Below are 24603 nucleotides of genomic sequence, written 5' to 3' on the forward strand. Positions count from 1 at the left end.
CTTTGTAGGTTCTGGAAATTAGCCCTTTGTCAGATAAGTAGATTGCAAAAGTTTCCTCCCATTCTATAGTTTGCCTGTTCACTCTGATGGTAGTTTCTTTTGCTGTGCAGAAGCTCTTTAGTTTAATTAGATCCCATTTGTCAATGTTGGCTTTTGTTGCCATTGCTTTTGGTGTTTTAGACATGACGTCTTTGCCCATGCCTATGTCCTGAATGGTATTGCCTAGGTTTTCTTCTAGGGATTTTATGGTTTTAGGTCTAACATTTAAGTCTCTAATCCATCTTAATTAATTTTTGTATAAGGAGTAAGGAAAGGATCCAATTTCAGCTTTCTACTTATGGCTAGCCAGTTTTCCCAGCAACATTTATTAAATAGGGAATCCTTTCCCCATTTCCTGTTTTTGTCAGGTTTGTCAAAGATCAGATGCTTGTACATGTGTGGTATTATTTCTGAGGGCTCTGTTCTGTTCCATTGGTCTATATCTCTGTTTTGGTACAAGTACCATGCTGTTTTGGTTACTGTAGCCTTGTAGTATAGTTTGAAGTCAGGTAGTGTGATGCCTCCAGCTTTGTTCTTCTGACTTAGGATTGTCTTGGCAATGTGGGCTCTTTTTTGGTTCCATATGAACTTTAAAGTAGTTTTTTCCAATTCTGTGAAAAAAGTCCTTGGTAGCTTAATGGGGATGGCATTGAATCTGTAAATTACCTTGGGCAGTATGGCATTTTCATGATATTGATTCTTCCTATCCATGAGCATGGAATATTCTTCCATTTGTTTGTGTCCTCTTTTATTTCATTGAGCAGTGCTTTGTAGTTCTCCTTGAAGAGGTCCTTCACATCCCTTGTAAGTTGGATTCCTAGGTATTTTATTCTCTTTGAAGCAATCATGAATGGGAGTTCACTCATGATTTTGCTCTCCGTTTGTCTGTTATTGGTGTATAAGAATGCTTGTGATTTTTGCACATTGATTTTGTATCCTGAGACTTTGCTGAAGTTGCTTATCAGCTTAAGGAGATTTTGGGCTGAGATGACGGGATTTTCTAAATATACAATCATGTCATCTGGAAACAGGGACAATTTGACTTCTTCTTTTCCTAATCGAATACCCGTTATTTCTTTCTCTTGCCTGATTGCCTTGGCCAGAACTTCCAACACTATGTTGAATAGAAGTGATGAGAGAGGGCATCCCTGTCTTGTGCCAGTTTTTGAGGGGAATGCTTCCAGTTTTTGCCCATTCAGTATGATATTGGCTGTGGGTTTGTCATAAATAGCTCTTATTATTTTGAGACACATTCCATCAATACCAAATTCATTGAGAGTTTTTAGCATGAAGCGCTGTTGAATTTTGTCAAAGGCCTTTTCTGCATCTATTGAGATAATCATGTGGTTTCTGTCTTCAGTTCTGTTTATATGCTGGATTAAGTTTATTGATTTGCGTATGTTGAACCAGCCTTGCTTCCCAGGGATGAAGCCCACTTGATCATGGTGAATAAGCTTTTTGATGTGCTGCTGGATTCGGTTTGCCAGTATTTTATCGAGGATTTTTGCACTGATGTTAATCAGGGATATTGGTCTAAAATTCTCTTTTTTTGTTGTGTCTCTGCCAGGCTTTGGTATCAGGATGATGTTGGTGTCATAAAATGACTTAGGGAGGATTCCCTCTTTTTCTATTGATTGGAATAGTTTCAGAAGGAATGGTACCAGCTCCTTTTTGTACCTCCAGTAGAATTCGGCTGTGAATCCGTCTGGTCCTGGACTTTTTTTGGTTGGTAGGCTATTAATTATTGCCTCAATTTTAGAGCCTACTATTGGTCTATTCAGAGATTCAACTTCTTCCTGGTTTAGTCTTGGGAGAGTGAATGTGTCTAGGAATTTATCCATTTCTTACTAGGTTTTCTAGTTTATTTGTGTAGACGTGTTTGCAGTATTCTCTGATGGTAGTTTGTATTTCTGTGGGGTCGGTGGTGATATCCCCTTTATCATTTTTTATTGCATCTATTTGATTCTTCTCTCTTTTCTTCTTTATTAGTCTTGATGGTCTATCAATTTTGTTGATCTTTTCAAAAAACCAGCTCCTGGATTCATTGATTTTTTTGAAGGGTTTTTTGTGTCTCTATCTCCTTCAGTTCTGCTCTGATCTTAGCTATTTCTTGCCTTCTGCTAGTTTTTGAATGTGTTTGCTCTTGCTTCTCTAGTGCTGTTAATTGTGATGTTAGGGTGTCAATTTTAGATCTTTCCTACTTTCTCTTGTGGGCATTTAGTGCTATAAATTTCCTTCCACACACTACTTTAAATGTGTTCCAAAGATTCTGGTATGTTGTGTCTTTGTTCTCATTGGTTTCAAAGAACAACTTTATTCCCGTCTTCATTTCGTTATGTACCCAGTAGTCATTCAGGAGCAGGTTATTCAGTTTCCATGTAGTTGAATGTTTTTTATTGAGTTTTTTAGTCCTGAGTTCTAGTTTGATTGCACTGTGGTCTGAGAGACAGTTTGTTACATTTCTGTTCTTTTACATTTGCTGAGGATGCTTTACTTCCAACTATGTGGTCAATTTTGGAATAAGTGCAATGTGATGCTGAGAAGAATGTATAGTCTGTTGATTTGGGGTGGAGAGTTCTGTAGATGTCTGTTAGGTCCACTTGGTGCAGAGCTGAGTTCAATTCCAGGATATCCTTGTTAATTTTCTGTCTCGTTGATCTGTCTAATGTTGACATGTTAAAGTCTCCCACTATTATTGTGTGGGAGTCTAAGTCTCTTTGTAAGTCTCTAAGGCCTTGTTTTATGAATCTGAGTGTTCCTGTATTAGGTGCATATATATTTAGGAGAGTTAGCTCTTCTTGTTGAATTGATCCCTTTTCCAATATGTAATGGCCTTCTTTGTCTCTTTTAATATTTGTTGGTTTAAAGTCTGTTTTATCAGAGACTAGGATTGCAAACCCTGCCTTTTTTTGTTTTCCATTTGCTTGGGAGATCTTCCTCTGTCCCTTTATTTTGAGCCTATGTGTGTCTCTGCACGTGAGATGGGTCTCTTGAATACAGCATACTGATGTGTCTTGACTCTTTATCCAATTTGCCAGTCTGTGTCTTTTAATTGGACAATTTAGTCCATTTACATTTAAGGTTAATATTGTTATGTGTGAACTTGATCCTGTCATTATGATGTTAGCTGTTTATTTTGCTTGTTAGTTGATGCAGTTTCTTCCTAGCATTGATGGTCTTTACATTGTGGCATGTTTTTGCAGTGGCTGGTACTGGTTGTTCCTTTCCATGTTTAATGCTTCCTTCAGGAGCTCTTGTAGGGCAGGCCGGGTGGTGACAAAATCTCTCAGCATTTGCTTGCCTGTAAAGATTTTATTTCTCCTTCACTTATGAAACTTAGTTTGACTGGATATGAAATTCTGGGTTGCAAATTCTTTTCTTTAAGGATGTTGAACATTGGCACCCACTCTCTTCTGGCTTGCAGAGTTTCTGCCAAGAGATCCGCTGTTAGTCTGATGGGCTTCCCTTTGTGGGTAAGCCAGCCTTTCTCTCTGGCTGCCCTTAACATTTTGTCCTTCATTTCAACTTTGGTGAATCTGACAATTACGTGTCTTGGAGTTGCTCTTCTTGAGGAGTATCTTTGTGGCGTTCTCCGCATTTTCTGAATTTGAATGTTGGCCTGCCTTGCTAGGTTGGGGAAATTCTCCTGGATAATATCCTGCAGAGTGTTTTCAAACTTGGTTCCATTCTCCCCATCACTTTCAGGTACACCAATCAGATGTAGATTTGGTCTTTTCACATAATCCCATATTTCTTGGGAGCTTTGCTCATTTCTTTTTACTCTTTTTTTTCTCTAAATTTCTCTTCTCACTTCATTTCATTCATTTGATCTTCAATCACTGATACTCTTTCTTCTAGTTGATTGAGTTGGTTACTGAAGCTTGTGCATTTGTCGCATAGTTCTCGTGTCATGGTTTTCATCTCTATCAGGTCGTTTATGGACTTCTCTGCATTGGTTATTCTAGTTAGCCATTCATCAAATCTTTTTTCAAGGTTTTTAGTTTCTTTGCACTGGGTTCGTAGTTCCTCCTTTAGCTCAGAGAATTTTGATCGACTGAAGCCTACTTCTCTCAACTCGTCAAAATCATTCTCCATCCAGCTCTGTTCCATTGCTGGTGAGGAGCTACGTTCATTTGGAGGGGGAGAGGCATTCTCTTTTTTTGAATTTCCAGCTTTTCTGCAGTGCTTTTTCTCCATCTTTGTGGTTTTATCTACCTTTGGTCTTTGATGATAGTGACGTACAGATCGGGTTTTGGTGTGGATGTCTTTTCTGTTAGTTAGTTTTCCTTCTAACATCAGGATCCTCAGCTGCGGGTCTGTTGGAGTTTGCTTGAGGTCCACTCCAGACCCTGTTTGCCTGGGTGTCAGCAGCAGAGGCTGCAGAAGAGAGAATATTGCTGAACAGCAAGTGTGGCTGTCTGATTGTGCCTCTGGAAGCGTCGTCTCAGAGGTGTACCTGGCCGTATGAGGTGTGAGGTGTCAGCCTGCCCCTAGTGGGGGATGTCTCCCAGTTAGGCTACTTGGGGGTCAGGGACCCACTTGAGCAGGCAGTCTGTCCGTTCTCAGATCTCAACCCCTGTGCTGGGAGAATGACTACTCTCTTCAAAGCTCCGTTGGAAATGCAGAAATCATCCGTCTTCTCTGTCGCTCACGCTGGGAGCTGGAGGCTGGAGCTGTTCCTATTCAGCCATCTTGGCACCCCTCCCCATTTTACTATTTTATCTTTTAATTTTTGTGACTACATAGTGGGTATATATATTTATTATGCACATGAGATATTTTGATACAGGTATACGATGTATAATAATCACATCAGGGTAAATGGGATATCCATCACATCAAGCATTTATTCTTTGTGTTACAAACAATCTAATTATATTCCTTTAGTTACTTTAAATGTGTAGCTAAATTATTTTTTATTATAGTCATCCTGTTGTGCTATCAACTACTAGATTATATTCCTTCTTTTTAACTATTTTTTGTACCCATTAACCATCCCCACTACCTCTCACCCCCATTCCAACCTCTTGTAACCATCATTCTATGCTTCATCTCTATGAGTTTGTTTACTTTTGGCTCCCACAAATAAGTGAGAACATGTGAAGTTTGTCTTTTTATGTGTGGCTTATTTTACTTAATGTAATGACCTTCAGTTCCATCCATGTTGTTGCAAATGACTGGATCTCATTCTTTTTTATAGCTGCATAGTACTCAGAATATTGTTATGTACTACATTTTATTTATTCATTCCCCCATTGATGGACACTTAGGTTGCTTCCAAATCTTGCCTATTGTGCATACTGCAGCAATAAATATGGAAGTGCAGATATTGCTTTAATATACTGAATTCCTTTATTTGGAATATATACCTAGCAGTGGAATTGCTGGATCACGTAGTAGCTCTATTTTTAGCTTTTTGAAGAACCTCCAAACTGTTATTTTATAGTATTTTATAGAACTAATTTACATTCCTACCAACAGTGTACAAGGATTCTCTTTTCTCCACATCCCCGCCAACATTTGTTATGGTCTGTCTTCTGCTTTCCACAGTGGCTGAAAAATTTATATTCCCACCAAAAGCATAGCATTCCCTTTTCTCTGCAACCTCACCAACATCTGTTACGTTTTGACTTTTTAATAATAGCCACTCTTACTAGTGTCAGATGATATGTCATTGTGTTTTGGATTTGGATTTCTCTAATGATTAGTGACATTGAGCATTTTTCATATATTTATTGGCTGCATTTATGTCTTCTTTTGAGAAGTATCTGTTCAAGTCTTTTGCCCGTTTTGTAATGGAGTTCTTTGTCTTTTGCTTGTTCAATTGAGTTCCTTATAAATTCTGGATATTAGACTTTTGGTGGAGGCATAATATATGAGTATTTTCTCCCTTTATCTTTGCGTTGCCTGTTTACTCTGTTGATAGTTTCTTTTGCTATGCAGAAAGTTTTTAGTTTAATTAGATTTCACTTATCTATTTTTTGTTTTGTTGCAATTACTTTCAAGGACTTAGTAATAAACTTTTTGCTACAGCTGAGACCAGAAGGGTACTTCCTAGGTTTTCTTCTAGGATTTTTGTAGTTTTAGGTCTTATATTTAAGTCTAAGTATTCTTAATTTTTGCGTGTGGTGAAAGGTAGAGATCTAGTTTTATTCTTCTGCGTATGGCTAGCCAGTTTTCTCAGCATCATTTATTGAATAGGAAGTCATTTCCCTATTGCTTGTTATTGTCAACTTTGTTGCAGATCAGAGAGTTATAGATGTGCAGCTTTATTTCTGAGTTCTCTATCCTATTCCATTGGTCTATGTGTCTGTTTTTGTACCAATACCATGCTGTTTTGCAAATAAACCTATTTTCTTTAGAAATTACCCAGCCTCTGGTATTCCTTTATAGCAATACAAGTGGACAAATCCATTTCCATATCTTGGCTATTGTGAATAATTCTGCAATGGAAGTGCAGAATTTCAACTTTAATTTCTTTTGATATATACAAAGAAGTGGGATTGCTGGATTACATGATAGTTCTACTTTTAATTTTTTGAGGAACCTCCATACTGTGGCTGTACCATTGGACATCCCACCACCAATGTACAAGGATTCTTATTTCTCCACATCCTCATAAATAATTGTTTTCTTTTCTATTTTTGATAATGGTCATCTTAACAGGTGTGAAATGTTATTTCACTGTATTTTTGACTTGCATATCCCCGATGATTAATGATACTGAACAACTTTTTATATACCTGTTGGCTATTTGAATATCTTCTTTAGAAAAATGTCTATTCAAGTTCTTTGCTCACTTTAAATCATGTTTTGTTTTGCAGGTATTTCTATTGAATTATAAAAGGTTCTTATATTTTGCATATTAACCTGTTAACAGACAAATTGTTTGCAGAGATTTTCTCCTATTCTTTAGGTTGCCTTTTCACTCTAATTGCTCCTTTGTTGTACAGAAGCTTTTGGATTTGATGTAGTTTCACTTGTCTATTTCTGCTTTAGTTGCCCGTAGTTTGCTATCATATCCAAGAAATCACTGCCAAGACCAATGTCAAGAAAATTTTCCATTAGTTTTTCTCCTAAGAGTTTCATAGTTTCAGGTATTAAGTCTTCAATCCAGTTTGAGTTGATTTTGTGTATGGTAGAAGATATAAGACCTATTTCATTCTTTTGCATATAGATACTCAGTTTTTCACACACCATTTATTGAAGAAACTATCCTTTCCCCATCACATATTCGTGGCACCCTTGTCAAAGATCAATGGACCACATACACATGAATTTATTTCTGGGCTCTCTATTCTGTTTCATTTGGCTGTATGTCTTTATGCCAGTACTGTACTGTTTTAATTACCATAGACTTTGTAACATAGTTTGAAGTCAGGAAGTGTGATGCCTCCAGCTTTGTTCTTCAAGATAGATTTGGCTATTCACAATCTTTTATGGCTCCCTTGGGAAGTTTAGGATTGCTTTTTCCATTTCTATAAAAAAATGCTATTAGGGTTTTTCTGGGATATCATTGCATCTACAGATTACTTTAAGTAGTGTGGAGATTTTAACATTAAGTCTTCAAACCCATGAATACAGGATGTCTTTCCATTTATTTGTGTCTTCTTCAATTCATTTCATCAATTCTTTAGAGTTTTTAGTGGTTAAATCTATTCCTGTTGTTCCATTTATTATAAATTGAATTGTTTATTGATCTTTTTCACGTATTTCATTGTTTGTATATAGAAATGCAAATGATTTTTACATGTTAATTTTGTATTCTGCAACTTTACTGAATTTGTTAATTAATTCTAACAGTTTTTTTTTTTTGGTGTATTCCTCAGGCTTTTCTACATATAATATTATATAATCTGCAGAAAGACACAAAATATATTATATTTTGTGCAGGTAATTACCAGAAATTTTGATGCTTATTGAATCCAGTAATTGGAAGAGATTTAGGTTTCAACAAAAGTGATACACTTTAAAAATGTGCCTTGACACTATTAGTTTAAACAAAAAGAAAGAAAATCATCGTAGTGGACACTATGCGGTTGCCTTTCAACATTCTTTCCAGCCTCTTCCCTTTGTGTGCCAGCCCATGTAGATTTCAAATTGTACACTGATTAATCATAATCATTATATTGTCATCCTCTCTTGCCAATAGTCAAAGAAATGAGATGTAAGCCAAGCAGTGTACAGCTTTTCCCTACAGACAGAGTTTATAGGAGAATGGCCCATGAAGATTGTCTTCCTCTGGACCTGTGTGTGAGGATGTGAGGCTTGAACCAACCTAAGCATGAGGCTGACACATGAAACCAAGGGCATTGGCTGGAAAATGAAGCCAGAAGCTCTATAGCAAAACCAAAGCCTGTGCTACTTGAGGATCTCCAGCTACCATATTTTATCAAATCGAACACACTGCCAGTGTAAGGTATCCTACTTTATGTACCAGTAAGACAAGAAAAACACTGCCCCGTGACATAATGCTTTCTTATCCCTTAGATTTTTTAAAAAACTTTCTTGCTGAAATAGTTCTTTAGATTTATTTGGATATAGAATTTCATCACATAGGCTTTTATACATAATAATAAGGAGCAGATGGAAATCAAATTTAAGGTCATCACAAAACTTCTCACACTCAGTCTAGCTATCGTTAGGTCTAGGTTTCTCCACATACTTTCCCTCCCTGTGCCATTAAGGTCACTGAATACACATTTTTTTTTTTCTTTTTTGAGACGGAGTCTCACTCTGTCGCCCAGGCTGGAGTGCAGTGACGCGATCTGGGCTCACTGCAAGCTCCGCCTCCCGGGTTCACGCCATGAATACACATTTTTAAAAAGAATCGCACACTTCTATCTTCAGGACTTTGTTCCAAACCAGTGATAACTAATCCTTCAAACATTGATTTGCATGTCCAAGTAATAACGTCATTATACTCACTATCTGGTCAACAGTGATTGTAAGATGCAGTTTGAGATATTAAAATATGGAAAATGCATATTTTAGAATTGCTGAAATACAGTAGGTATGCCAATAAATGTCCTTATTTTTTATTACTTCAGTGGACCCTGTCAACATGAAAACATGCCCCCTGAGAGGCCACCCTGCCTCCTGTCATCATTGCTGAATTACGTCTTTAGAGAACCATGTTGAACAACTAGAGAGCTGGAGCCAAGGAGAGTGTTTGAGTTGAAGAATTTTGTAAGGCAATCGTGATTTGCTGTTTGAATGGTGAATTATTATTGCAACTTTCCACATTATTAGAAAACAATTCTTAAAGGGCGCAGAAACTGGTTAGCAGTAGATATCATAGTCACAGTCATATTACAATTTGTGGTCCAACTCACCCAAACTGAGTAATATTTGACATTACTCATCTTAATACAAATTCAAATTTGGTATTATTAATTTAAAAGAAAATTTTCAAAAGTAGCATTCTATGTAAGTACAGTGAGTGATGATCTGTGCTCTGGGTCATTAACAAGAGGGTGGGAGGTAGGGTTTTCATAGACTATGAGGTGTGGCAGTTAACTAGAGCCTGGAAGCTATCTTTATAAATTAGAGAACAAGTTAAGAGTAAATATATTTCAGTTAATAATATTATTTTTACAAAAGAAATAATCTTATCTTGAAACTAAATATTCTTCAAAACCAGTTGTGTACAGCAAATGAGTTTTCAGCCCAAATCTCCTGATACTCCATGATAGTCCTCCACGAAAACAAAACATTATTTAAACCCTCAAATACATTTTGATCTCTAGAGAAGACAGAAGACAATGACAGCAGTAACAAAAGATATTTTAAAAGGCTATCATATATTTAGTTCTTTATATGTGACAAGCACTATGTTATGCACCCTTTAATCTTCACCTGTGAAGTGGGTAATTTTAATATCACCATTTTATTAAATATAGAAGAAAAAACTGAAGCTTGAAAGTACTAGAGAACTTGCCTGCAGTTCTGTTGGGAAATGCAAAGCTGTGAATCAAACCTGGTCTTTTAATATCCTACATGTATTTGCTTTCCTTTATACTTCATTACTTTTCAACATCAATTTCTAAGGTGACATAATAAATCTAAGGACCCCTTCTAGGTCTTCTCAGGCAGATCAAAAAGCTACTTTACTCAACTCTCTCCGGTGTGTTCAATTAGCTAATACTGATTTAAATATATAACCTGCTCAAATTTTTTAGTTCCTCCAGCAAACTGGGACATGGGAGAAATGTTTGTTAGATGTATAACTTAGGCACTGAGTACAGGATTGGCAACATTTAAATATTTTCTTGAAATGTATGCTGACTTTTGGGGTCCATTTTTAATAGACAATATCTAGTTACATATAAATATGGAGAAAAAGAAAAAGAGAGAATTAATGAAAGAGGTGGTTATAGGCACATGGATATAACTTTAGGGTTTTGAACATCTATAAAGTATTTCTCAATAGCAATATTCAGGGTCGCGTATGGGCATAAGGTTGGGCAAACCTGGGTTCAAGTTCTTGCTTACTGCCTGAGTGACCTTAGGGAAGTTACTTAACTTATCTGAGTTTAATCCCTTCATCTATAAAATAGGGAAAGCATTACTAATGCTTTCCTTTGACAACTGTTTTGAAGTTTTGGAATGGTATACGTAATGTGCCTTACACAATGTTAATACATACTTATACTCGTTCATTCATACATTTCTCCACTAATATTCACTGAGCATCTACTATGTTCCAGGCACACTTATAAGTATTGAGGATACAGCAATCAACACTCAAACAAAAGAAGATACCTACCCTTCCCCCATAAAGTATATGATTTTATGAAGGGAAACTACATTAAATTTGAAAGTTATACAAATATATGTAAAACTACAACTGAGAAAAGTGTGCCTGGATGCAGCAACTAACTGAAAGAGCTCCCAGTAGCCACACTGGAACAATTTGAATAATGAAAGTATTGTTGGGTTACAACCTGAAGTGTAAAATAAGTATTCAGGAGTAAATACTGATTTAAATAAATGAGTAAATAAATAAATAGGGGCAAATAGACAAATCTCCCATGCAGAAGAATTCCAAATAATATATGCAGATACTATATCCAAAAGGAGAATGAACATAACTTCCCACTTCTTAAATGTGGGCTATGCATAGTGACTTCCTTTCAAAGAGTACAGTATGAAAAGAGAAAGGAAAGAGTAATTTTTCAATGGAGAAACATGACAAACACTATTTCATCTAGATGATCAAAGTCAACATCAACAGTCATATATAATGTTGCTAGAATATATCCTTGATAGAATGTCATAAAGGCAGCATTTTACCTCTGTGATCTTCCTACCAAAAACCTGTAATCCCAGTCTAATAATGAGAAAAGCATCAGATAAATTCCAATTTTGGGACATTCTGTAACATACTTAATCAGTACCCCTCAAAACTGTCCAGGTCTTCAAAAACAAAGTCTAAGAAACTGTCACAGCAAAAAGAGAGCTTAAGTAGACATGATGAATGTCTATGGTATCCTCGATGAGATGCTATGATAGAGAATATGAAGTAAAATCTAGCAAAATCTGATTGAAGTATGGATTTTGGTTAAACATTAATACCCATATTGTTTCATCTATGATAACATGTATACTGTGTTAATACTATGCTAATAATAGGGGAAACAGGGTGTTGGGTATATAGAAACTGCACTATCTTTACAAATTTTCTGTAAATTTAAAGCTCCTGTAAAAATAATGTTTATCTTAAAGAAACAGTTGCAAAAACATCTAGAATGCACTTGTCCTACACCTTAATAAACATTCTTTCAAAAGTTAAAAAACGTTACCCTAAAGAGAGGAGGAGGGAAGTAGTAGAGCAGGCAATAGCTGTATTTGACTTTTGTATGTGTAGGTATATAAATGACTTCCTGAGGCAGTCCTAGTGAAGCTGAGTTAAGACTCATTAAAGATTAGCTACTGTTTTTATTCTGATAAGTTTTGTTTGTTTAATTTTTAGAAAAAGGATCTTTGCCTCTTTATCTATAAATCTACACTAGTAGAGTCACTCATTGAGTTAGCCTATCCAAGGACCATTGCCTGATTGCCTGGGAGAGAATGAGGTATATAAGTGTACGTTCTCTCCAAGACAGCACCATTAGCCATTAGTCTACAAAGGAAATCAATGTGTATTAAGTGCTTACGTGCTCAGCAAGGCAGCAAGCTCTATATAGAGTATCCATCTCACTTTTTCTAGCACTCCCAAAGATAGGTATGAAAAACCCATTCTACAGGTGAGGAAACTAAGGTTCAGAAATTATGTGGCTAGACCTGCCAGAGCTCAGAATTAAATCTTTGACTCCTGCTTTTTCTATACCACCTAGAATAATTTGTTTGTATTGTATGCCATGGATAGCATAGCCCTAATGAGATAAAATCATTTTTAAAGGCTTGTCTTGGTCACAGTTATATAAGAATATATATAAGAATATATAAAGTTTACAGGAGGATAAAAAATGTCAATCGACTACTCTGCTAATGTTTTTAAGTATAGTGAAAAAATAATTCCTCTGGCATAAAGTCAGCAGTCAGATGTTTGAACTCAGAGGAACTTAGCAAAGGAGGTCTTGCTGATTTAAGTGTGCCTTTAATTGGTGCTTTGCTTGAATGTCCTTTTTGCAGCAAATGAATCCACAATAACTATCATTAACACGAAGCTCATTTTCCAACTGAGTGAACAGAACTGGGTGAGGTTGTAAAGTGTGGTTGTCCCATTTTCAGTGGTGCTTCATTGTGTGAAGTTAATACATTAAAAGTAATCCATGTGGACAGGCCAAAATATTTCCAGCAACAAAACCCGGAAACATTTTGGTTGGCCAAAGTAAACACGATCTGGGATGCATTTTAAACCATGAACTGCCTTCCTCTCCAATCCTCTTACTCCAAGATTTAGATATAATAACACTACCATGAGCTCCCAACACACATTTAAATTTATGTTTTGACACAAACTCAATGTACTGTGAGCCCTTTCACTTTCTCTTTTATATTTTTGTCAGTAACAAATAAAGGACTCTCTTCTTCTTCTCTTATTACTAAATCCTTCTGAATAATGAACTAATCATATTATTGGAACTCATATTTCACTTAAATAATCTACAGTTAACATTCATTAAATACTTACCGTACACCGACAATAGGCTAAGTGTTTTATAGAATTATCTTAATTAATCCTCAAAATACTCCGTTTTATTTTAAAAAGCAGTTAAGATACATGGAGAGTAGTTTGAGACATTTCAAAATGCATTTAATAGTGGATAAAGTGTACATCATGTGAATTGCATCTCAACAAAACTGTTTTGAAATAGAGCTATTATCTATCATCTATCTATATATCTCTATCATCATCTATAAGTGAGATCCAGAAGAGAATAGAGGGAATGGTGCAGAGGTGAAGATATAGCAGCTGATCATTTCTAGAATTGAATAATGTCTAAGTTCTCTTAGAGGAAGCCCTAGACACACTCTAGTGAATCTGGAAAATAAGAGAGTGAGAACATTTTAAGAGAATATATGCTTTGGAAGTCCTCCTTTATCTATCCCCTCAATCTCACATCCTCTTTCGCAAACCACTACTAGTAAAATTTGATGTATGGGAATACATATATAACTATATATTTATGCAAATATATTATGCAGTTTGCTATGCATGTGTTTTTGCTTTGTTTTGAATTATTTATTAAAAGGTATCATACAATACAATTGCTGTGCAATTTTCTCTTTTCATGTAACAGTAAACCATGAGGATCTTGACATGTAATTCTATATGAATCCAGCTTTTTATTTATGGTAAGGTTTTCCATTTTTAATGCTATTTAAAAATAATCTTTGTTAACTTTTTTCAAAATCAGAGAAAAATAGAGAAGTTCATGATCCTCTCAAAAACAAAACAAAACAAAAATACTCTATTTTAGAGAGAAGGAAACTAAAATAATTTCATCAAGATTTCACAGCTAGTGAATAGGGGTTCTAAACTTGAGGTAAGAAGGAAATCTAGCTTGAGGGCCCAAATGCTTAGCCCCTGCACCTTCCTACCAGGTACTTAGTAGTGTTACTTCTCAGCATGTCTTCCCAGTGCACTCCAGTACTGACCTCCCAGTTCAAACCTAGAACTCACCAAGTTCTAATGTCAGAATTGAAGTGTTGGAGTTTCTTATCTCAGTTCCCTATGTTCTCCTCCAGATTGATCCTTTTGCCAGCCCTGTATAGGTCATTTCCTTATGAGACTCAATTACCTCAATTACTGAAAGAGACGGTCAGACTAAAAAAATTTCAAATCTCATATTCTCTCTCTTTTCCTGTTGATTGGAACTTCTGATTTGATGGTCCACACACAAGTTCACTCTGAGCTTCCTACTTACCAGAACTTTAACCTCATCAAGTGCACCTGCACTCTATGAGTCATGGTACAAGTTGGTAGAATCACAGTCACAGAATGAAAGAATCACAAGATCTTACCACTGGAAGGGAAGTTAATGGTTACAGGGTGCCGATGAGTACTCAGGTGATGAGGGGCAACACAAAAGCAGAGGCCAGTAGCCCCCAATGCCATTTCTTCCTAAAGCCAGACTGAACTTAGCTGCACATCAAGGCATTTATACCCAAGTTCTGTTTCTTTCTCTGATTATTTTAGTAGAACAAAATGTGAGAAGGAGATTGGTGAACACTAAATAAAGATCACAAAAAAATGAAAAAGAAAAGAAGGCAAGAGAACATCAACTGCCACCACTCTACCGGTAGAGAGTGGAGAAGAAAGAACATTTGCCTGCTACTTAAAATATGCCCATTCTGCTCTATGCACTGTAAAAAGCATTCTTTTTAAAAAGAATAAAAAGTAAACAGCCACTCTTCAGCAGAATAAGAATATAAAACAAATGGCAGTGAGCAACCCCAGCCCTCTCTTTTTTTGACCCAACTCTGTTCCAACACATCAAATTCAATTGGTTTAAACATCTCTTTACCAACCACTTTACTCAGCAACCTCATCACCAGTAACAGTAGGTTTAACTTTTTAGAATAATATTCTAGATACTTCTAAGATATCTTAGTGTCAAAATTCCAATAATACTGAAAATAATATTTTTAGTTGTCCAAGATTTTTCTTTTATAATAACCTTTTTTAAATGAAGGCAACTTTCTATCAAATGTCTCTGAGAATAATTCTTTGACAATCTACCTTTGGAATTTGTTGCTGCTGTTTCAGAGTTGCTGTTTTAAAATACTTATTAATTTTGTCTGTTCGTTTCTTAATTTATCATCCCTGTTTGATTACTGTCAAATTTTAAATGTAGGTTGTATAGTGGTCTGCTTCCAGCAAGTGTGTGTGTGTGTGTGTGTGTATGTGTGTGTGTGGAGAGAGAGAGTGGGGCGGGGGGAGAGGGAGAGAGAGAGAGAGAGAGACAGAGAGAGAGAGAGAGAGAGAGAGAGAGAGGCTGTGTGAGGACTGCTGAAGTTTACATAGTTCATCCTCTGGGTGCTGGGGTTCCTCATGCTACAGTCATAACCTACCTGGGCCCATTTCCCACTTTTCTAGTGCCAAAAATCACTAGCAAAGTGCTCTTAGTGAGGCTTTAGAGAGCAGTATGCCCAGCTGTATCATTTCACCTCTCCAAGTGATTCTCCACATTCATAAAACAGAATCAGAAGACAGGCTTTCCTACTTTCAACTGGAATATTCTATGATCTAGAAAGCTGTGTTAGTAAGGGTTCTCCAGAGAAACAGAACTGGCAAGGTGTGTTTATATGTGTCTCTGTGTGTGTGTGTGTGTGTGTGCACGCAGATGTAAAATGTATATATGTATGTGTGTGTATATATATTTTACACACACAGCTCACTTATGGTACAAACACATAGATCAATTAATTATTTTTAAAAATGCAACTTGGAGATCAATAGCCCTACTTTACAAATAAGAACACTGATATTCAAAGACGTTAAGATACCTTCCAAGGCCTCTTAGTGAGTCGAGGGCCAAAGCCTGTATGTTTTTCTGTACCCCAACCTGGTTCCTGGTGTGAGAATACTTTGCACAAAACATTTAACCTCATTATCTCCTCTTCTTCAAAACAGTTTCCTCCTCTTCTTCAAAACAGAAGAAATTGCACCCCCTGCTCTAATTACTTTCCAGAGTTGATATAAGGATAAAATACAAATACATATAACAATGTCTTAATTTCCAAAGTGATCTATGAAGCTCAAAGCACAAAGCTCAAAACACTCCATAGTGTAAATACATGATGTTTGTAACCAAACCATGCAGATGGGCTTAGACCTTGTAACAGAAAACCCTATGGTTTTCAGGCCAGTGTATTTTGAGACCACATGGAATCACAGTTTCATTTTTGTTTGCTAGGATAATGGAAGAAATACAGTTAATGTTCAAGACTCCTTTTAAAACTGATTAATATAAAATTAATATAGGTGAATATTTTTTATTTCTTGTTAAATGTAAGGGGTAGAAATGCAGTTCCATTACATGAATATATTGCATAGAGTTAAATCTGGCCTTTTAGTGTAACCATGACCCAAAAAGTGTACATTGTACCCATTAAGTAATATTAAGTAATATCTCATCCCTCATCCCCCTCCTATCTCCCCACTCTTCCAAATACAGGTAAATATTTAACATGAATCTGTCATTGGACTAAACACTTGCCATCACATCTCTCCTCTGAGTCTCATGGGAACTCTTCGAAGTGGGCGCTATTATTATCCCCATTTCTAGATGTGAAAATAAATGCTTTGAGAGTGAGGTGACTTACCTGAAAGTAGGTAACCAGTGAGTAGTTGATTTGGGATATTAACCCAAGTAACCGGGCTGTAAAACCCATGCTTTTTAACATTATACTCTACCAGCTTCTAATACTGACATGATTGTTGTTAAGATCCACTGAAAGTATAATAGAAACTGCAAAGCACATTTGAAAGATTATTTTCCATTTTGTATAAGCTACAAATAACGCAAATTGAGAATTTGGCTCCTCAAACACAGCCTCAGTTTTGTTTGAAAGGTTAATATTCTTTTCACAAAAATCTTGCCATTAGTTTCAGATTTCTTTTTTTTTTCCATTTGAAAATGTGTGAATGCATACAATTAGCATTTCATTATTCCACTTTTGTTACTCTTAACTCCCAAGTTATTCTAGTATTTATTGAGAAAATTAGAAAAAAATGCCCTTTTTATTTTATTGATAAATGTCTTCTACTTGGATATAGAAAGTATGGATTTGATGAATTAGTCCTGATTTAAATTCTGACAATTATAGTGTCTACAGCTAGTTTGTATTGGGAAAAAAATGAAAGAATACGGCCTAAATTGCCATAGTTAGCTTCTCAGAGTCATTTGTTAGTCATCTGTCACATGTTTGTGTGGTGCACACACAAACACATGTGTATACTTATTTTAACTTTGCTTCCTCCAGTGTCCCCTACCTTTTGAAAAGAATATATCTCTTTCTATCAAAACTTGGTAAAATTAACTCATAGAAATAGGTAATGACATGATTATTAAAAGAGAGGTTATTTGATAACTTTTTCTCAGGTCATTATATAAAAGCTAGTGCAGATTTTTCTGTGAGAATTTGTTTTTACAGTAAAGAGAATGGGGCAGATTCTAGTACAGATTAAAGACCCAATGATCTGTATTTTCTAACATGACTAAAAGGAATACACCATATTTGGTAACTGGATTTCTTTTTCTAAAGTTGCTCTTTTACGCAAAATCAGTATTTGCATTTATGTTGGTTGAGCTAAATAATATTTCTTTAAAAAAACAAACAAGATCACATTTTAAAATTCTAATTTCAAGAATATTCATTAAACAAAGGAGTAAGGATGAAAAGGAACAAGGAAAGGTGGGAGGTACTTAAGTCAGGGTGAAAGGTCAGGGCCAGGATAGCATCCCACTGTTACTTTTTTAGATGTAGCCAGGACTTTACATTAATTTTTAAGTTCTCATCTGATGCTACAATTATGTTATACTAAAACACCATCTAACATGCCAGGAGAACGAGATGTAATTTCCTAAAGCACAAAACAAAGGGAGAGAGAGAGAGACAGAGAGAATGTGTGTGTGTGTGTGTGTGTGTGTATACCTGTGCGTGTGTACCTGTGTGTATGTTTAATCAACTCAACACTAGATGGCTCTAGTTACAAAACCAATACATTTTCAAAAATCTAAAACTCTGGGATAAGACATTGAAAGAACAGATGAATTCTAACCCACTGAATCAAATTCCGCTGTCTTCTAAAGTCTTCCAAGCATTAAGAATAGCATTGAGCATTTAGGTTTGAAATGTTTTGAATCTCCAAAGGAACAGGCATAAATCCTAGAAGTTCTTATTTCACAGATCAAAACAAGAAGTTGCACTGACATCACCTCAAAGGCTACAGATCTAATCCACTTTGTAATCATCCCACTCTGTAAATACATGGTACTCTATTCTTTTCAAGTCATTTTTACATATATCAATTCCCTTGGCCCTCTCAACAATCAATGAGGTAGATAAGGGATGTAGTTATTTTCCCCATGAAAGGCAAGGACTCACACTCAGAAAAGGGGCAGAAACTTGCTCAAGATTAAGTAGCTCATAAGTCATAGTGTCTTGGGATTGAAGTGGTAAGGTCCTGACTCCTAGATCAGAGTACTTTCTAGTCAATAGGCAAGGAAAGAGAATGAGGCTTTTGCACTACTCAGTGTGTCTAATGTGGCCCCCTCAATTTTTTGAAATGCTCCCTTCCAGTGAATTCAATACCCCCAGCCACCCACTAAACACTCAAAAATGGAATGTTGAATTCTGAGGAGATTGAAATCAATGAAGATTTTTTTTTTTTTTTTTTTGAGATGGAGTCTTGTTCTGTTGTCCAGGCTAGGGTACAGTGGCGTGATCTCAGCTCACTGCACCCTCCACCTCCCAGATTCAAGCCATTCTCCTGACTCAGCCTCTCAAGCAGCTGGGATTACAGACACCAGCCACCATGCCTGGCTAATTTTTGTATTTTTAGTAGAGACAGCATTCACTATCTTGGCCAGGCTGGTTTCGAACTCCTGACCTCGTGATCCACCCAGAAGAGATAATTTTATTGAGCCAGGGCGGGGAGGATGGTGGCAGGGAAGGAAGCTTCTTATTCTTAGTAATCTTTGACTTTTAGTTATATTATAGTTTTTTTTTTTAAAGCTTTACGTTTTACCTTCACCAGCAAAACTTAATTATTTTTACCTAAATGTAGTCTGATAGTGAAAGCAAGATTTGTTGAAATCCATAAGCCTGGCCGGGCGCGGTGGCTCACGCCTGTAATTCCAGCACTTTGGGAGGCCGAGACGGGCAGATCACGAGGTCAGGAGATCAAGACCATCCTGGCTAACACGGTGAAACCCCGTCTCTACTAAAAAATACAAAAAACTAGCCGGACGAGGTGGTGGGCGCCTGTAGTCCCAGCTACTCGGGAGGCTGAGGCAGGAGAATGGCGTGAACTCGGGAGGCGGAGCTTGCAGTGAGCCGAGATCGTGCCACTGCACTCCAGCCTGGGCGACAGAGCGAGACTCTGTCTCAAAAAAAAAAAAAAAAAAAGAAATCCATAAGCCAAATATTTCATGTATGAATGATTGATCATTGCAACCACCGAATGAGTACTTACTAAGGACCTGGTATAGCCTATTTTTGTAAGTCTCTTCCTTTTTGAGCATTTTCATTTCAGCAAATAGTATCACCATCCAGCCAATGGCCACATCCAGTAATTTGAGACTTGTCCTTTAGATGTCATGCCCCACTCAGTTCCCACATCCTCTTGATGATTTACCTCCTACACATTTCATGGACCATGTCTACTTTCCTCTCTTCCCAGAGCCACCACCCTAATCTTAACTACCATCACCTACCACCTCCCCTCTTCCTGGTCTCTTTTAGATGCTTTGCCTCCTTCAAGTTCAAATCACCAATTTACTTGAATATGTACATGAGTAAAATTATTCTAAGATAACCAAGAAAAAAAAAAAAAGGAGAGAGGCAGGCAATATTATCCCATGGCAATTTATTCTCCACTCTACACCCAGAATCTATACAAATAGTCCATCCATGTGGCTCCCCTTCTTCAGATGCTTCAGTGACTTCCCATTGGCCCAGGATAATGCTGGGAATCTCATGATGGCCCTTTATGAATCGTCTGACTTAGCTACCTACTCCAGTCACTGTCCCCATCATTTTCCCTCTTGCCCTTCACAACCGACCTTCTATCAGTTGTTTGAATGTGCCAAACTCAGGCGAACTCAGGGCATCCATGTGAGCTATTTCCACTCACTAGAACGCCCACTTCCCATCCACACATCCTTCAAGTCTCAGCTTAAATGTCTTGGGTTCTGGAAGGCTTTCCTCAAGTACCTCCCAACCCACCCAGCCCTACATGAGGTTAGGTCCCTATGTTTTGTGTTCTGTTTAGTATTCTGTACTTCTCCTTCATAACACTTATTACAACTATAATTAGTTAATCATTGGGGTATTTGCTTAATGTGTGTATCTTGTATCTGGTCTGTTAACCACTGAATCCCTTAAGACTAGCACAATATTTTCCAAATACTTAAAATTGTGATCCACAGTAAAAAATAAAGTTTACTTCATAACCAATACACACAGATAGATTCATAATTAGAAAAAAAAAGTTTTCTAAATAATATTACCCTTTCCAGATGCAATTCACTTGCTATTTTCTGTTCTATTTTAATATGTTAGATACAACCCACTTTATTGATTTTATAGCCTACTAATAGACTCCAATCTCATTTTAAGTAATCACCTTTCTAATGCAACACTTAGCAGAGAGAAGTGTCTCAGTAATTGTTTGTAGAATAAAGTAATAGAAAATTCACGTTTACCAGCCACTATCTAAACTGGGTTTATTTTTACAACGTAAAGGCAAGCCTTGCCATCCTGGGTACAGTTAGCTCTCTTGATTAGACTGATGAGATCAAGCTCATAAATTTGATCTCATTCTGATCAATTGGTTTCTGTGTGCCAGGGCCACAGACTTTCTCTCTTAAAGTAGCCCTCAGAAGAAGAAAGGCTGATCCATTGTTTTTATTTTTATTCCTGATCAACGCATTCCTATCCTTGTAACAAAATGGTTTAAAAAACAAAAGCAATAAAAACAGAAAGCAATAACCTAATAATCCATTACTACCAAATTCATTACTACGATTGGCTTTTAGGAGTAATATATGAATTGTCCTACCAAAATCATCAGATTTTGGGTTAATGCGATTATAGTCCTGCCTTGTTGAATGCCAGGATCCATATCAAATAAGAAACTGGCATATTTTTAATAACTGGTTACAATAGACTGAATGTTTGTGTTCCTCCTAAAATTAATATATTGAAACCCTAACTCCCAATGTGATGGTATTTGGAAATAGGTCCTTTTGGAAGTAATTATGGTTGGAGTAGGTCATGAGGCTAAGTCCCTTATGATAAGATTAATGCCCTTATTTTTAAAAAGGAGAAGACATGAGATCTCTATTTCTGCATGCATGCACCAATGAAGGCCAGGTAAGGACATAACCAAAAAGAGGGTCCTACTGGCGCCCTGATTTTGGATCTCCAGCCTCCAGAACTATGAGAAACAAGTGTTTGTTGTTGAAGCTACCCATTGTATGGTTTTGTTTCTGTTTTCTTTGTTTTGTTTTTAGATGGAGTCTCGCTCTGTTGCCCAGGCTGGAGTGCAGTAGTGCAATCTCTGCTCACTGTGATTTTCACCTCCCGGGTTCAAATGATTACCCTGCCTCCACCTCCTGAGTAGCTGGGACTACAGGTGTGCACCACCACGCCCAGCTAATTTGTTTGTATTTTAGTAGAGACAGGGTTTTGCCATTTTGGCCAGGATGGTCTCGATCTCGTTACCTCATGATCCACCCGTCTCGGCCTCCCAAAGTGCTGGGATTACAGGCGTGAGCCACCGCACCCAGCCTTGTATGATATTTTATTATAGTAACCTGAATGAACTGAGACACTAGTTAATATCATTCTTTTTACCAGTTGGGTTTTGATGTTCTCCTTAAATACCTACAAATCCTAGCTTTCCTTTCTTTATCTCCACTTATCACCATCTAAGCACCTATCACAAAAAACAGTAAAGGAAACCCTTCCAAAACTGTCCATCTTACAATATCAACAATTCTTTGTTGTACCAGGCAAACTCGAAGTAAGAATTCCCCACTCAACTGGGAACCATGCAACCCCAGACTGAGCTTTCACTAGGAAACCAACAGGTCTACTTTGTGAGGGAATCCCTTCCTAAGAAGGAAGTAGAGGGATGTGTCCCTCATTCAGCTATCTAGCTGGGTGGGGCATAAATGCTTTCTCTAGGTCTAACATGAGGGGAGCGATTCTGGGGCTAAACAATTGTTCCTGGGATGTTTTTGTTAAACCCTGTCATCCATAGCTATGGGAAAATGATAAATCATTTCATGTTTGAGAACTGAAATAATTTCATGTTTGAGAACTAAAAACTGTAAGCAGAACTAGCATTTCAACAGTATCTTTCATCTCTTCTCTTACGTATTCACAGACGTGCTTAATTGATGGATCTTCCTTTGCGTCTATATTATAGAAGAATTGTTTGTTCTGTGCTTTTCTATGGACAAAAATGCTCCCCTAATAGTTGGTTCCTAGAAAATTAGACTCTTCTTACTAGAACTAAAGGCAAGTAGGGGTATCCTTTAATTCTAGTTTTGGAATGTGTGGTTTCCAAACTCTTAAACCAAAACTTACTCAAAATTAGGAAGGTTTTGGTTCTTCTTCCTTTTTTAAAAGTAGGCTTTATTACCCTTAGGGATTTCTCGTGTAGACTACAGCTCTTACCAGAGAACTTAGAGTATAGAGTTTGTATTTCTGAAAATACCATTTCTCTATTTTTCAAGAAACTCAGTTAGCACTGAGATTTCAGGCAATGAACAATAGCATCAGCTATCATATAACCCCAGTTTGTAGCTGATTATTGTGCTTCTCACAGAGTGGCCCCCTCTTAAAATCTAAATGAGCAGCTTGTATACAAAGAAGTATGCTTTCCCCAACCTGATCTGGCCTAAATCTATCTACTTTGTTTTATAAATGCTTCGTGTGTTTTCTGTTTATAAGCCAGCATTTATCAATGTACTTGACCTAAAACTCTATACTTTACTCCGTGTAATACAGTGATATAAAAAGTGTAAAACAAAGAAATATTCTCCTAAATTACCTTAGCCATAATATCACTTTGGCATAGTAAAAAACAAAGGAAGTAACATAAAGAAAAGCTTAGGTACCAAATTACAGTGAGTTTTACTTTTTAAATATATCGTATAAGTCAATAAAATATCTTCAAAATAATATTTACCCCAATATCTTTACAATATTTATTTTAATTTTGTAAACAAATAGCAAAGATAGTTTTAGTAGATTATATCTGGGCTGTAGTGACCCAATTATCTGGTCAAAGGGCTGCATGGATGCAAGAGACAGGGTGAGTTAAAGTTTAACTCCCAGGAATTGTAAACCAAACCTAAAGCCACTGAACCTTTGGAGTTTGATATGACGATTAGAGCATAACCCGAGTAACACGTTGAATTCGCCATAATCAAGGAAACCTTTTCCGGGTGGGGATCTCTGAAATTACTCAGGTATGATCCATGTGTTTTGCTTTTTTCTATTTCAACTCTGTGGGACTGTGCATTGTGGTATCAGTGAGAATGCAGTGAAAACAGCTTTTACCTTCTTCTATTATCGAGCCTAATTCAAGGAATTATCTAGCTTGTTTTTAGACAAATGAAACAACCAGAAAACAAAAGAATAGATTGGAATTATTATATAATCTCAAAATGAGATAGCTGCCAGGATTTAATAAATTTCTGTAGACTTACCACGGAGGGTTCAAGAGTGGAGCCAATGTTGTGAGAAGTTTATTTAGCTCTAATCAGACAGCAGGGAGAGTTGTGGTTGAGTGCCTGTCCAGATCCTAGGACCCTGAGAAACAGAAATGTAATTAACAAAAGAAACAGTTTTAACATCACCGGCAGATTTTCAGTTCTGCGTGTGGGTCGTAATTCCTATCATACTTTAGACTTCATGTATTCGATTATCTCCTGAGCTACTACCACCATAAAAAAGAAAGTCTTGGTAAACTCTTGTGATTTTCCCTGCCATTATCTTGCTAACCAAAGGAATGTTTAAACTATTCACTTCTGATTCCGGCCCAAAAAATATTATGGAAAATGACTGGTTTTCAGTGTGTTATATCTCAATCTTGGAATGGCTAATTATTATATTGTTTCCACAATTTGGGCAACTGTGCTGAGGTGGATGTATTTTCACATTTTTTTCTGTACTCTAAAAACATTATTCACAACCAGAATATAATGGTATTTAAAGAAAGAAATCAATCTGGACATTTACCAAAAAATCCCGTTTCTACCAGAAGCCCCCTAAACTCTCTTTTTGTCATGATTACCTATGTAAGTTCCAAGAAGAATGGATTCCAAACTAAACGAGTTTATTTACTATAGGAATTTTCAGATATGTATTGTA

At 36.6% G+C, this 24603-nt stretch overlaps 1 protein-coding gene across 2 annotated transcripts in view; it reads left to right on the forward strand.

The window, feature by feature from the left end:
* The first annotated feature begins 23607 nt into the window (after window positions 1–23607).
* The window catches only part of A1CF (APOBEC1 complementation factor), a 78912-nt gene continuing 77916 nt past the window's right edge, over window positions 23608–24603 (forward strand). For both annotated transcript variants that reach the window (XM_033215344.1, XM_033215354.1), the window contains exon 1: window positions 23608–23699. The gene's annotated coding sequence lies outside the window, so the exon portion shown is untranslated. The remainder of the gene's footprint in view (window positions 23700–24603) is intronic.

Source organism: Trachypithecus francoisi, unplaced genomic scaffold (assembly GCF_009764315.1).
Source record: "Trachypithecus francoisi isolate TF-2019V2 unplaced genomic scaffold, Tfra_2.0 Contig00586, whole genome shotgun sequence".
NCBI lineage: Eukaryota > Metazoa > Chordata > Mammalia > Primates > Cercopithecidae > Trachypithecus > Trachypithecus francoisi.